The following is a 14,260-nucleotide window of genomic DNA, read 5'->3' on the forward strand; positions in this document are numbered from 1 at the left end:
TAAAAGACACCAATTCAATATACTTTAAGTAAAAGTTTTTTCAAATAAAAATACAATATAATATCAACTTTTTAAACTTTTTTATACAATGTATTTAAAAGGATAAAATTTATTTATTTCATTCTCCCAACGAATTCCTTTACTTTTTTAATTAAATTATATATATATTGTTTATACCTATTTTACTAGATATAAGTCCGATTCACATTATACTAATAGACATTGTAAATGGTATTGGTAGCTCAGAATATTGTGAGAGAGAGAGAGTTTGAGAAAAATAAAACTTAGATGAATGAACGAGAGAATGAGAATGTGATTATTGTGTAGTAGCTATAGCTGATAGAAATTTATATATATATGTTGAGACACATGACTTGCTGTACTTGAATGTTATCACTAACTAGTTACTAACTAATTGCTAAGTGACTCTAATAAATTTTTGTTATTCTATTCTATTATCCTATCAACCCCCTCAAACTCAACAATTGAGGTTGCTCAATCTTAAGTTTGGACCGAAAGGTTGCAAACCGTGAAGAGCTTACTGTCTTAGTCATGACATCAGCAATTTGAGCATCTCCAGGGATATGATGAATCTGGACTCATCCTTTGGCTACATGGTCTCGCACCAAGTGGAGATCAATCTCAAAATGCTTTGAGCGAGAATGGAACACAGGATTTGCGGACATTAACACAGCACCTGCATTGTCACAATACACTTTGGGGGTAGATACAAGAATGTGAATTTCACCAAGTAGCTTTCGAATCCAGAGCACCTCGGCTACCACATTGGCAATTATAACACCTCGATTCTCCACAGAGTTATTCTCAGAAATTCTGTGATGAGAAATTCGATAAATATCTGAGAATCACCTCATTATAAAATAATAAGGCGGATTTAGACTTGATAACTGAAAAGAAAAGATATACCGTGAGAGATAAAAGCGTGTCTTAAGCCAAAAAATCGTATCGATAACGTTGAATTTGACCGTTGAGTTAAATTCATTTATGGAATCTTTACTACTAGCTTTTCTTGATTGAATTAGCTTAGTAGAACATTCTAAGCTTGACCTAAAGTTGAGATACTCTCTGCGGTTAATATCCCAGTTGCCAGTTGTTTAAACCGATACAGTTTAAAAAACGGTAATCTTATGGTTTAGTTATTGAACCATTTTTTCCTTCTCTTTGGCAATTTGGCCAAAGCTTCAAGGAAGCTATCATCAATCTAAATTCATGAAGCCACTAGGAAGATTATCTAGAGGAAAAATAAAGAATCGAAGCACTTAGCTTAATTAAAATCTAATCGAATTTAAACTGAACCGATTTTTTCTTAACCAAACAACTCTCTCTAGATTAGCCACTTAATCACAATTAACCACTCTCTCTCTCTTATCTGCTTGCTGGCTAACCTCCTATACATATGAGCCAAGGGTGCTGAATCATTAGTGAACAGTTAATGAAGGAACATATGCATGTAAACAAGTATCTTCCCTTGATTATTATCACCGACCCACACCTTTATTCAACCACCCAACCCTTTATCATCAGATTATTCCTCATACAAGTCCTGTTAGTATTAAGTCTGAATAAAAAAAAAGAACTGAGAAGGGAGTTAGAGAAAGAGAGGAGTTCGAGAGTTAGAGAGTGGGAATGAACCGAGGAAAAGGAGAGTTCTTCCAATCTTCACCACCACCTCCACGTGATTCCTCAAGCTTCCAGCCACACCACCTCATGGGAATGATCAAGCTAAGCAAGGAGAACAAGGATGGTGAAGTAAAGAAGCTGGCCAAAGCTTGGAGTGAAGCTAACCGAAGGAGGAAGAGGAAGCTAGAACCGATTTCTTGAGAAAGGATAAACTCCATCGAGGTAGGGGTTAGATTAGTGTAATTGTATGTTTATGTTTATGTGAATGACGTTTGTTGATGATGAAATAAGTAATTGCTGCTAGTTATGATGTTAGATTGTGTTTGATAATGATGAAGATGATTAAGAGATGATGAGAACCTTAAGAAACCAAAATGGTTAGTTAGAACCTAAGCCAAATTCTGCCGATATAGTTAATGAAATTAGGTAGCAAATTACACAAATTTCTGGGCAAAATCTAGCCACTCAAAAATCCGGTAATAATTCTCTGGTAATCCTTGATGAGGGTAGATCGATGTTCTGAAAATCAGTTCGAACTGACCGATCGAACCGCAAACCAATGAAAATTACGGTTTGGTTATATGAAAAAACCGAAAAAAATGAAAACCATTTTTGAACTGCTAAACCAGCCAGTAATCGGTCAGTCAAACTGAACCGAGACCCGGCCGGTTTTTTACTTTGCCCAAAAATGCTGAAAATGCAGCCGTTTAGCATTCAGTAACCCCACCCCCCCAACCCTTACCATTTACCAACCCTAACTCACTCCAACTCTCCAACGGCGTAGCAGCACACCATCCCTCGTCCCTCCCATCGCCTTCGAGCTGGCCGTTCCTCTCAACGCCGGCGAGCTCAGTCCCTCCCTTTCGTTCAGCCGCCGGACTGCTCCTGACGCCGTCGCCGGTTGGAGCTTCGAAGCTCACTCGGTCCTTCACTCAGCTAACGTCTCAAACTCTCAGCAGTGGAAGCATAGTCATCGAGCTCGCCTCCTGCCTCCGTCGCGAAGCTCTGTTCCACCGTCGCCGGCGCCATCTCTGTTCCTGCCTCCGTCGCCATCTCTCCGTTTCCAACGCCGTCATCCTTCCTTGCATTTGAAACTGTAATGGAACCTCAGCTTGATTCTGATTTGTTTTTATTCTGAACTTCTTTATTCTGATTGTTGGTTTGGTTCTGATTTAATTTTATTCTTCCGTAGTGCTCCCCATTGTTGATTCTGATTTGTTCTTTGGTTGGGTTGTTCTTGATTCTTTGGTTTTACTTTGAATTTTTTGTTCTTTTTTTTATTAATTCTGGTTTAGGATTGATTCTATGCTTTTGATTCATTCAATGAATTTTTTCTAATTTATTTGTTCTGTTGCTGATTTATTTCTTTAATTCTGGTTTTTTCAGATTTTATTTCTCTGTTATATTTTATTAGTTGCCAAATCAGAAGGTACAATTTAGTATTATAGCTGATTTGGATTTGCTAAGGAAGATTCATGATTTATTATCCCTCTCTTGGGTTGAATGAAGTTTTTGTTAAAGTTAAAAGAATGTATCTGAGCAATTGCAACATGTATTGTTATTATTACGAACAACAATTTGATGATTTGTTTGATCTTTGTTGCCTGTGTTGTTGATGGCCTGAAATTTTGAGCTATTTGTTAGATATGAGTTTAGATTGTGATAAATTTTGATAATTGATATGTTTTGAGAAGGTTTGACTCAGTGATTAGGTTGAGTTTAATTGCAGAAGAGGTCTTGCTACTTTGTTGAATGCTGCAGTTTAATCACCAAATTAGACTTTTTTAGTCTACTCTCTATATCTCTTTCTACCTACTCTATATGTGTATCTGCACATTTTAATTTCTTGCAAGCAACTCATCGTAAATAAACATGGTTCCCATTGTTTACATGAGGGGTTTTTTGAGGTATATATACTTGCTTTTATATTTCTTTCATTTATTTACTCTTTTGATTTGCTGCTTGTTTGGACTTACATATGATGGATTATTATTGCCTTCTTACTGCAAAACACTTGCATAAATGAAATTGTGTAGATCAAATAGAATGTGATTATTAGCATATTTATTCTTTGTAAATTAATTCTTATGTATGTTGGTGGGCATCTCTCTAGAATATGTGATTATTAGCATATTTATTCTTTGTAAATTAGCATATTTTTTGTTGTTATTTAACTTTTGAGTTTGTATTTTGATAAGATTATAATACTCTGGTTGATGATATTCATATAATGCTTTTAGTTTGAAAGACATTTTAAGGTTTATACTTTATATAGACTATATTTATGTTTTATGGTGATTATTTATAGTTTATTTTTTATTATAAAATGGTTTTTTCAGTTGAACCTCGGTTGAACCGATTGGACCAATAAATCAATGAACTAGTAGCTAAAGCGGTTCGATGACCGGTTCGGCTTTCAGAACCTTGGGGTAGATCATCCTCTAAAATTTTCAGAATATTCTGATGGGTAGGTTGGAAGATAAAAATGTTTGAAAGTAAATAGTTTCTGCTAAAAAGTTTGTTTTTGAATTAATCAATTAGCAACTTCCAACCTACACAACTTTTGATTCTGATGGGTTTTTGGGTTGAAACCAAAGAGAGTCGAAATATTGGTATATGAGTAAAAGTGTGTCCAAATTTTGGGGTAATCCCATTTCTATAGAATTAAATATGCAAGTTTACAAAATGGAAGGTTCACTATTTTATTGACATGCAATTCTGCAACTCGCTGATAATTCCAGTGACTTGTTTGAGTTACTGGTATTGATCTTAAACTCCAAATTGAGTGAAACATATTTTGATAGAACCCTTATGATGTATATTTTGTTTTCTCAAAATTTTAGAATTTTAGAAGCTAAGGATTAAAAGTTATAGGCTTTAACATTTTACTACTCATTAAAGGCTAAACAGGATTTACGAAGTTAGAGCAGCGAATTTCTTGTTGGATATCTCCTAAGGCAGAAAAGATTTTGTGATGAAACCAAAACCAAATGAGATATTAGGGTGTCTACTTCATTCAGTTCAAATTTTAGAGCCATGGCTATTCTAGAAAATTAGTTATGCACTTTGAAAGTTAACTGGTTCACCGGTTAACCAAATAGAAACCTCTCAAAACAGAATAAGCATAACCTTTGTTCTGGAAGCAAGAATGCTTTGCAATATAAACCAAATGAAACTTGAGTTCGATACGAATGCGTGGACATAAAGCTTGCGCAAATCTGAGTTCGTTTGTTATATTAATTATTAAATTGAAGACTGGTCGCTAAGAAGGTAATAGGCTAGACAAGTCAGGAAAATGAACAAGAATGTAAGTTGTCCCTAGGAAGGTTTAAAGTTAAAAGGTGATGCGGAGGTATACGTAGTAATATAGTGATGCAGAGGTATGCTTAGTAACATGGTGATGCGGAGGTATGCGTATTTATAAGGTGATATGGAGGCATGATGAAAAGAAAGAAAATAAAATCATGAATGGATAATGATTCATGAGAACTGTTTGTTTGAATGGGCATTTGTGCCAAAGTGCTAATGCGGGAATGTCCGCCTAACTGATAGCATAATGTATGTTGAATGGGCCTTGTGCCAATTTGCTAATGCGAAAGTGCCCGCCTAACTGATAGTTTGAGATTGCTAATGCGGGAATGTTCGCCTAACTGATAGCATTATTTCTTACTGTGATGCACATTAAAATGTTATTATGATGAGGTCTAACTGACACGGGTAATTGTAATGCCAAGGTGTCTAACTGACATAGTAAAGGAACTATATTCGGGGTTTACTCTGAGTAACGTCGGGTTGCGGGTAGACAACCAACGCAAATTGTTTGTGCATTTGATTGTGATTGCTTACTGTTCATTCTTTCTACTACATGCTATTTGCTTCTTGTTAATTTTTTATTCTCTAATTCTTATTTGTGTTTTAAAGTTGTATAATTACAATTTCTCCAAAGTTTAGATTAAGATAGTAAAACTAGGAATAATAGCCATAGAGAATAGCATAAGGAGTGGCATTAACCCCAACAGAAAATGCCAAGATAGAGTTTTGTCAGAGTCGCAATACGGAAGTAGCCGAGGGACTTAGCAAGGGAGTTATTACGATAGAGCAAGAACTCTAGGTTTCACGAGAGAGACGTATTTTTACGGTGTCGCCTTACTGGGAACCATATAGATTCTCACCCCTTCCTTTTTCTTTTCCCTCAGATGGAGGATTCCGACTTGACTGCCGTCATTAGAGTTATATTCAGAAGGCTACTGGAAGAGCTTGTGATTCCAAACCCTACAGGAGATGCCCGAGACTAGTCCTGAGATGATCTTCTGCAGACTTGCGCCTCAGCAGTGGTATGATATAGGATAGATGGTATTTGTTTTCTTAGAATCTTCTTTCCCTCACTTTTGGTAGCTCTTCGAGGAATAGGGTTTGTTATTTTTTTCTGTTAGTTCGGATACCAGTTTTGGGGTTTTCTATAGAACCAGGTATTCTGGAAAGTTGTCAGTTGTATATAAGTCTATATGTGTATATATATAAATATCGAAGCATGTCAAGTTTGTATGAACTAACTTAAGATGTATATATGTATGAAAGTTTTTTTCTATAATTTTGTTACCATTTGATTTTACTATTAATTTGGTATTTATTTTATATTGTATATCTCTGATAATGTTATTGCTTATTGCTAACGGATTTGTTAAGGAAAGCATATGATAAAAATAAGCTAACAAATGCGATTCTGTAAGTACGAAAGGCTCATATGTAGTAAGTATCGTCGAGTCTATAGTTTTATAGGATTACTGGAAAGTGACACCTGATGACTGGCAGTGATCCGGACCTGTCAGAAATAGGGTCGTTACAGCAATGCCACGGTACTCAGCTTCTGTGCTGGAACGAGATACTGCAGCTTGCTTCTTTGAACACCAAGAAACAGGGTTTGGCCCAAACATGACATAATAGCCAGCAGTGGATTTGCGATCCTCAATGTCTGAGGCCCAATTAGAGTCGGTATATCCTGTTAGGATCAACTAAGTAGGTTTGCGCAGATGAAGCCCCATGGTCCTCGGGCCTTGCAGATACCTGAGGATACGCTTTACCGCCTTCCAATGCTTGTCCAGCGAAGCTTGCATAAATTGGCAGACTTTGTTGACACAGAAGGCAATTTCAGGCCTGGTGACAGTGAGGTATTGGAGGCTTCTAACAACAGATCTGTATAAGCTCACATGCTCAAAGGCACACCATTTGTGGATGTCAACTTCAAGTTAGAAGTCATAGGGGTAGCAGCAGCCTTAGAGTCTCCCATGTTAGCCTTCTTTAGCAAATCATCAATGTACTTCGTCTGGGACAGTAGTAGGCCTCCACAAGATGTTCGAGTGACTTTAGTGCCTAAGAAATACTTTAATTCTCCCATATCTCGAAGTGAGAACTTGGAGTGAAGGTGTTGCACCAATTTGGCAATAGCCTCTTTTGAAGTTCCAGTGACGATAATATCGTCCACATACACAAGGAGGAACATTGTGGCTTCACTAGTGTGTTTGAAGAACAGGGAGACATCTGATTTGGTAGAGGAGTATCCCAGAGTGTACAATGCTGCCCTTAGAGTATTGAACCAGGATCTGAGTGCCTGCTTTAGACCATAAAGTGACCTGGTTAGTTTGCACACAACCTCCGAGCCACCAATTTCAAAGCCTTGCGGCTGTCTCATATATACTTCTTCTTGCAGGCTCCCATTCAAGAATGCATTATTCACATCAAGTTGAGTTAGGGGCCAGTGATTTTGCAATGCTAGAGTGAGAATAACCCGAATCGTGGCTGGCTTGACAACAGGGCTAAAGGTCTATTTGAAGTCTATGCCTGGCCTTTGATTGAAGCCCTGAGCAACAAGCTGGGCTTTAAATTTGTTGATGGAACCATCCGGATTCTGTTTAACACGAAACACCCATTTGCTACCAATTGCACGTCTGTTCGAAGGCAGAGCAGTGAGTTGCCGAGTACTATTCTCCATCAATGCTGCATATTCATCTCCCATTGCTTGTCGCCAATGTGGTATTGTCATAGCTTCTTTGGCTGTTTTGGGTAAACGGAAGGAGTGTAGTTCAGAATTGAAGAGTTTAGGTTTGGTGATGCCATTCTTGGCACGGGTAGTCATGGAATGAGTGTTAGATGGTGCAGAGAGTATGGAGACAGCTGCAGGTCTTGAAGGTTTGATGGAATTAGTGGTGTTAGCATGTGAATTACTGACTTGACAAGCCAAATCTGTAGATTGGGGATCTGAGTTAACAGATTGGTGAGGAGGAACTGAACTGGGCAAGGTGGAATAAATAAGAGGGATAGTTGGGAGGGTGGAGGATAAGGGTGATTCTGGAGAAGGTAATGAACGGGGAGTAAAGCCCAAGAGTTGGGTCTTTGAAGAGAAAATGATCTTCTTGAAATATGAAATTTCTTGTGATAAGAATCTTGCCATCTGTTTTGAGGCATTTGAACCCCTTGTGGTGAATTGCTGGGCCAAGATACACACAGGCTCAGACCTAAATTCCAGCTTATGTTTGTTGTAAGGGCAAGTGTTAGGGAAGCATAAGCAGCCAAATACCTTCACCATTTGAAGAGAGGAAACTTTGCCAAACAATTTACAGCTTGGAAATTGGAAATTTAACATTGGTGTAGGCAGTAGGTTTATTAAGGTTGCAGCAGTCATGAAGGCATCAGGCCAATACTGAACAGGCACTACTGCTTCTGCCAACAATGTGAGCCCCGTGGTTGTGATGTGCTTGTGCTTCCTTTCTGCTACACCATTCTGTTGGTGAACGTGTGGACAAGAGAACCTATGCACAATTCTTTCAGACATCAAGTAGTTAGATAAACACAATAATTCTTTTGCATTATCAGATTGTAATGCTTTTATCTTAGTACCTAATTGGAGTTCCACCATTTTCTTAAAAGCAAGGAAGATAGAATAAATTTGTGATCTATTTTGAAGAATATAAATCCATGTAAATTTGGAAAAGGCATCAATAAAGTGAATGTAATAACGTGAGCCATTTATTGAAGGGACAGGGGAGGGACCCCAAATGTCTGTGTACAACAATTCTAAAGGCGCAGAAAAAATTGAGGCTGTTGGGATTTCCCTATATAGCAAGAGCTACAAAGTGATGAGGGAAATTGATAGGGTATTTTACAATTATTAAGAACCTTGGACAGAATTTGGGAAGAAGGGTGACCTAATCCCTGTGCCACAGCTTGAAGTTGGATAATTTCTGCACATGGGCAGTGAGTGCAGCTGGGCTTAGGCTTTGTGCTTTAGCTTGGCCAAAACTATATAGACCCGGGTGACCTAATCCCTGTGCCACAGCTTGAAGTTGGATAATTTCTGCACATGGGCAGTGAGTGCAGCTGGGCTTAGGCTTTGTGCTTTAGCTTGGCCAAAACTATATAGACCCTGCTTAACAGTTCCTTGGAGGAGCGTCTCTTTGGAATCCTGAAATTTCACCAAACACTTGTTAGGATGAAATTCAAGCCATACATTATTATCACAAATGAATTGATGAACACTTAAAAGATTCTTCATGAGTTCAGGAACATGTAGCAATTTGTTTAGCGTAAAAACGTGCTTTGAAGAAAATGGTTTTAAGACAGAACTTCCAGCATTAGCGTAAAAACACTTGTTCAGGAATTGTTGCTTGATCTGCAGGAATGTTGCTCGTAGCAATATTAGCACTAGTTCTGCCAGTTGACTGAGTGATTCCACCTCCACTACTGTGCTGATTACTGTATCTATACCAGCAATCACGAGTATTGTGACCTACCTTGTCACACACTTGACAAATTATTCTATCATAATTTCTTCCATAGCTGCCATAGTTTCCTCTTCCTCGTCGCGAATTTGCTCGACCAGAGTTCATTTTGCCATTTCCTCATCCTCTTTGCAAGAAACCGCCTCTATTACTTGAAAAATTCTTATATCCTTCTCTATCATCATAGGTAGATTCAGAATTGTATCTACGCTGTTGAGACGAATGAAATTGTGCGACATTTGCTATCATTGGTTCTGATTTCTTGAATTTCTCTAACCACTCTTCTTGTTCCATCAGCATTGCTTCTAACACTCCAATCCAATTTGGAGAGGCGTGTCTCCGGTGTTGATTGATGTGATAAAGGAGCTATATTCTTCAGAGAGGCCTTCAAGAATGGCTTCAACATGTGCTGATTCATCAATTTGAGCTCCTACCAACACTAATGCATCCACAATTTTCTTTATTTCTAATAAGTAATTTGCCATTGTACCTTCTTTCTTTGTGTTACTGAGCTTTGCTCTCAATTGTCTGACCTTGGCTTTCATTTGTGCAGCGAAAAAGCCCTGAAGTCTCTGCCAGATCTTATGAGAGGTTGTACATCCTACCATTCTTGCTGCAAATGACAGAGTCATTGAGGCTAGGAGCCAGGTTTTCAAGAAAGAATCTTGCCTCTTCCAGATCTTGAATTCTGTAGTTACTATACCATTTCTTTTATCTTCTTCTGATCGAAATTGTGTTGGAACATTCACTCCATTGATGAAATCCACAAGCTCATGAGCTTTGATGGAGGCTTTAGCTTGATCCTTCAAAGGAAAATAGTTTTCCTCATCTAACTTGATTGAAATCGGGATTGAAAAACTGTGCACCACTGCTGCTGGTTGATTTATAGCAATGCTTTCACTTATTGGTGGTGGAATAGCCATCGCTTGAGACGTTTCTGCCATTGAACCCTAGAGCTCTGATACCATGTAAATGGTATCAGTAGCTCAGAGTGTTGTGAGAGAGAGAGAGAGAGAGAGAGAGAGAGAGAGAGAGATGAAACTTATATGAATGAATGAGAGAATGAGAATGTGATTATTGTGTAGCAGCTATAGCTGATAGGAGTTTATATACATATGTTGAGACATGTGACTTGCTGCACTTGTTACCACTGACTAGTTACTAACTAATTGCTAAGTGACTCTAACAAACTTCCGTTATTCTGTTCTATTATCCTATCAGACATAAAAAAAAATTTGAAATTGGACCGCACAAATTTGGTCCATTAGTGTCAAGACTTGATCCATGTAGTATTATCTACGTAGGTTCAACCGACTTAAATATAGGTCTATGAAATATGTATTCGATTCGAATTGGGAAGTAAATTAGATGCTCATTTCACTACTTTTTTTTATCATTCTCCTAGTGATAACCAACTTGAACATGGAAGATAACTTTTTACTCCGTAAAAGAATAATTACGTATAATTTTCATAAGTCATTTTTAAGAAATTACCAAATTTCATATTGCTACCTTGTAAATATCTCAATATTATTCAAATATATTTTTTAATCTAGTTCTATTAAAAATCAGCTAAAAAATTTTTGCTGAGTTAGACATCATAGTCTCTTGTATGTACTCTCTAGCATCGTCCAGACGCGGGCACCATCCATATGAGGACGTCGGATACACTACCATCCCAGCAGACATATCAAAATCCTCGTTCAAAGGAGTTTGGACCTCAAATTGAGACCCCAGTCCATCTTGATTTCAAAGGATTGAGGTCTGTGGGACAAAAAAGACAAGTAGAAAAATTCCAATAAAGCCATCCTTAAGGACTACCATATGGTTTTAGCTAGAAGGACGAAGAATCGAGGGCGGCCGCTACCTTAAAGTAGTGCCATTTGAATTCATCATCACTTTTCTCTCCTCCTTTTCTTGCCAATCTTTTTCTTTATCCCACCACTAATCCTTTCTTTCCATCATATCACTTCGCCCATTTCCAACTCCGACGAAATCAACAATGTCACCCTCTTTCGATGTGCAATCTCCTTTTCCAACCACCCGAAGCATTGGGAGATTTGGTTGCACCTTTAAAAATCACAATTGTTAAGCATAAGAGCTAAAAATTGCGATTCGCGGTGGTTTCTTTCTAGTTCATTGGAATTTTGCTACTTTAGTAGAGTTTACATCATGCTTTTTACAATCTTGGTAGGTATTCTTAGAAAGAATGCAAAAGGCATATGCCATTTCAAGGAGAAAAAGGAAAATGAGAATCAGGATGAACCAATAATTATAGGTTTTTAATAGATTTGGAAATTTTAATTTTTCAGATGGTAAACTTTTATAATAAACAATGGCATGTAGTGATTAGAGTTTGTCATCTTATCTCATTCATTAACCAACTTAAGATTTTTTGGAGTAAACACTCAATCTCGCCTTTGTCTATTTTTACGAAAAACAAAGCGATCCTTGTTTAAAAAAAGGAAAAGTTCAGACCTCAACCTTTTTTATTTTGGAATAATACGATTTCTCTGTTAAAAAATCTGTTAAATAATAATAAAAATGAATTTTGTGGGAGTTTATTTATATTTTGTAAGAGTTTTAAACTCCCACAAACTATTAATAAGTTTGTTTTTGAAAAATTTCTTCAGCAATGGTGGTTAAGTGAACTAAATTCCCATAGTGATCCCTGAGATTCACGACTTTCACCATTTTAGTCCTTCAAATTCAAAATTCACTATATTGGTCTTCGAGATCCAGCTCTAGGCACCATGTTGGTCCCTGAACCCTTTCCAATTTGAGTTAACAAGGAATGCTAAGCTAGCTCAGTAGCTCTAACTTGCCACGCTAGATACATGGCTAAATAGCGTATTTTCTTTTCATATCTTAAATAAGACAAAAACGAGGTAGTTTTGGAGAATGAATGGAGATATAATGATTTACACATCATATAAACTCTTCTTTCTCTTCTCGTTTTTCCTATGTTTAAGTGCCAAAATAAAATGACGTTGTTTAGTCATGTGTCCAGAGACCAATATGGTGTCCAAAACTGAATATCAGAGACTAATATAGGTAATTTTAATTTTGAGGGACTAAAATGTTGAAACTAGTGAATCTGAGGGATCACTTTGGGGATTTAGTCGAAGAAAGATTATTGATAAAAATGATGCCGCAAGAAAAAAAAGTAATTAGAGTACAAATATATTTTAAAGAAAAAATAGTATCGAATAAGAAATAAAAGAAGAGAACATTAATGTTGATGATATTAGTATTGGTGATATGACGGTAAAGGAGATAATGATAATGATAAAGTATGGTTACACAATAGAAATAACAGAGGTAGAAGTAATAATGATGAAGATGAATAAGGTGGTGGTAATAGTGATCATGGTTAGTTATATTGTTGAAAAGAATTTTGTGGAGTTTTAAACCCCTACAAAATATAAATAAAATCCCCCACAAAACTAATTATTATTATTATTTAACAGATTTCTTAACAAAAAGATTATATTGTTCCAAAATAAAAAGTAGAAGATCAAAGTGTATGTTTTTTTTATAAGAATCGCCTTATCCTTCGTGAAAATGGACAAAAACTGATTTGCGTCTTTACTCCAATTTTCTTTAAAGAAAACTGAAATTATTTGATGATTAATTATTTTTATCAAATTTAATAATATTTTAGGGACTCATTTATAATTTGTGTCTTTCAAAATTGTTTTTATCATTATCAAATTTTTTCATGCATTATTTTAGTAGTTTATTCGAACATAAACCCACAAGTCCAGCCATCAAAATTACATAAAAAAAAAAAAGAAAAAAGACATAAAAAGGTAGTAACAACAGCATAACCCTTTGAAACGTCGGGTGTACCCAACTCAGATTCGAATGGAGAATTTATAATCTTTCCATCAATTACAATCTTATCAGGATCGATTTAGGAGAGATCGACATCAGGAGCAAAAATAGGAAACTGAGCTTTCAAATTGTCTACTGTTACATTCAATCCTTTCATGGAGCCATACTCCAAATTTTTATAGTCACTTTTCAGCTTCTCAAGTTTCTCCTCCAATTCTAATTTTTCTTGAAAGATTCTGGTTCAACTAGTCTCAACTTTCTTTTGGGATTCTAGAGCTGCATCTTGGATGTCATCTAAATTCTTAATAATCATTCTGAGTTGTTCGACGTCTACTCTAGTAGAATCCCTCTCTGTTATGAGTTGGTATTCTCTTTCTCAAATGTAGCCACCTTAGCTTAGAGTTGCCCTATCTTAGCCTATAAAGCACCAAAAAATGACTGTTTCAATTTCTTCATAATAATTGTACATATTACAACCGTTCGAATGTCACTATTCACTAAGACACCCAAATTCTTTTTCAGGCCTAAGTTATCCACGAAAATCTAATTTCCAAGAATAATAAAACCCTTGGTAAAATCCAATGTGTCAAAACCCAAATGAGAGAAATGACCGTACTTGTTACTTGGCTTCTTGCGTTTTCGGGAGGCACCAGAATTGGGACCCTTAGAGGTCTCGCTAAACAAGGGAACTTTTGGAAGGGTATGGAAGAAGTGGTGGCTAGAGCTTGAGGTTTTAATTGGGTATGTCCTTGGTAGAAGAAGAACTACCCAACGTTAGACCAACTCCCAACTTTGGGGGCTATTTCGATCTTTTAGCCAATCGTTGTTGGGCCGGACATGCGGCTAGATTCTTTTTGGCAGCCCTCAGCTCTACGGGTGGCAACGGGACATGTTTTTGCTCTATCCGACCCCATCCCACCCTACAATAACCCGCATAGAATCCGCCATACTCCTACCAACGGGTAGTAAAAAATTGAATCCTAACCCGTCCCAGCGGGTATCAGCCC

At 37.0% G+C, this 14,260-nt stretch overlaps 1 long non-coding RNA gene across 1 annotated transcript; it reads left to right on the forward strand.

Annotated features, from left to right (window-relative positions):
- On the forward strand, positions 1,886–6,232 carry LOC110267754. The gene is made up of 2 exons (XR_002355654.1): positions 1,886–2,737; positions 5,838–6,232. It is a non-coding gene; the product is annotated as an uncharacterized LOC110267754 (long non-coding RNA).

This window comes from Arachis ipaensis, chromosome B10 (assembly GCF_000816755.2).
Source record: "Arachis ipaensis cultivar K30076 chromosome B10, Araip1.1, whole genome shotgun sequence".
Lineage (NCBI taxonomy): Eukaryota > Viridiplantae > Streptophyta > Magnoliopsida > Fabales > Fabaceae > Arachis > Arachis ipaensis.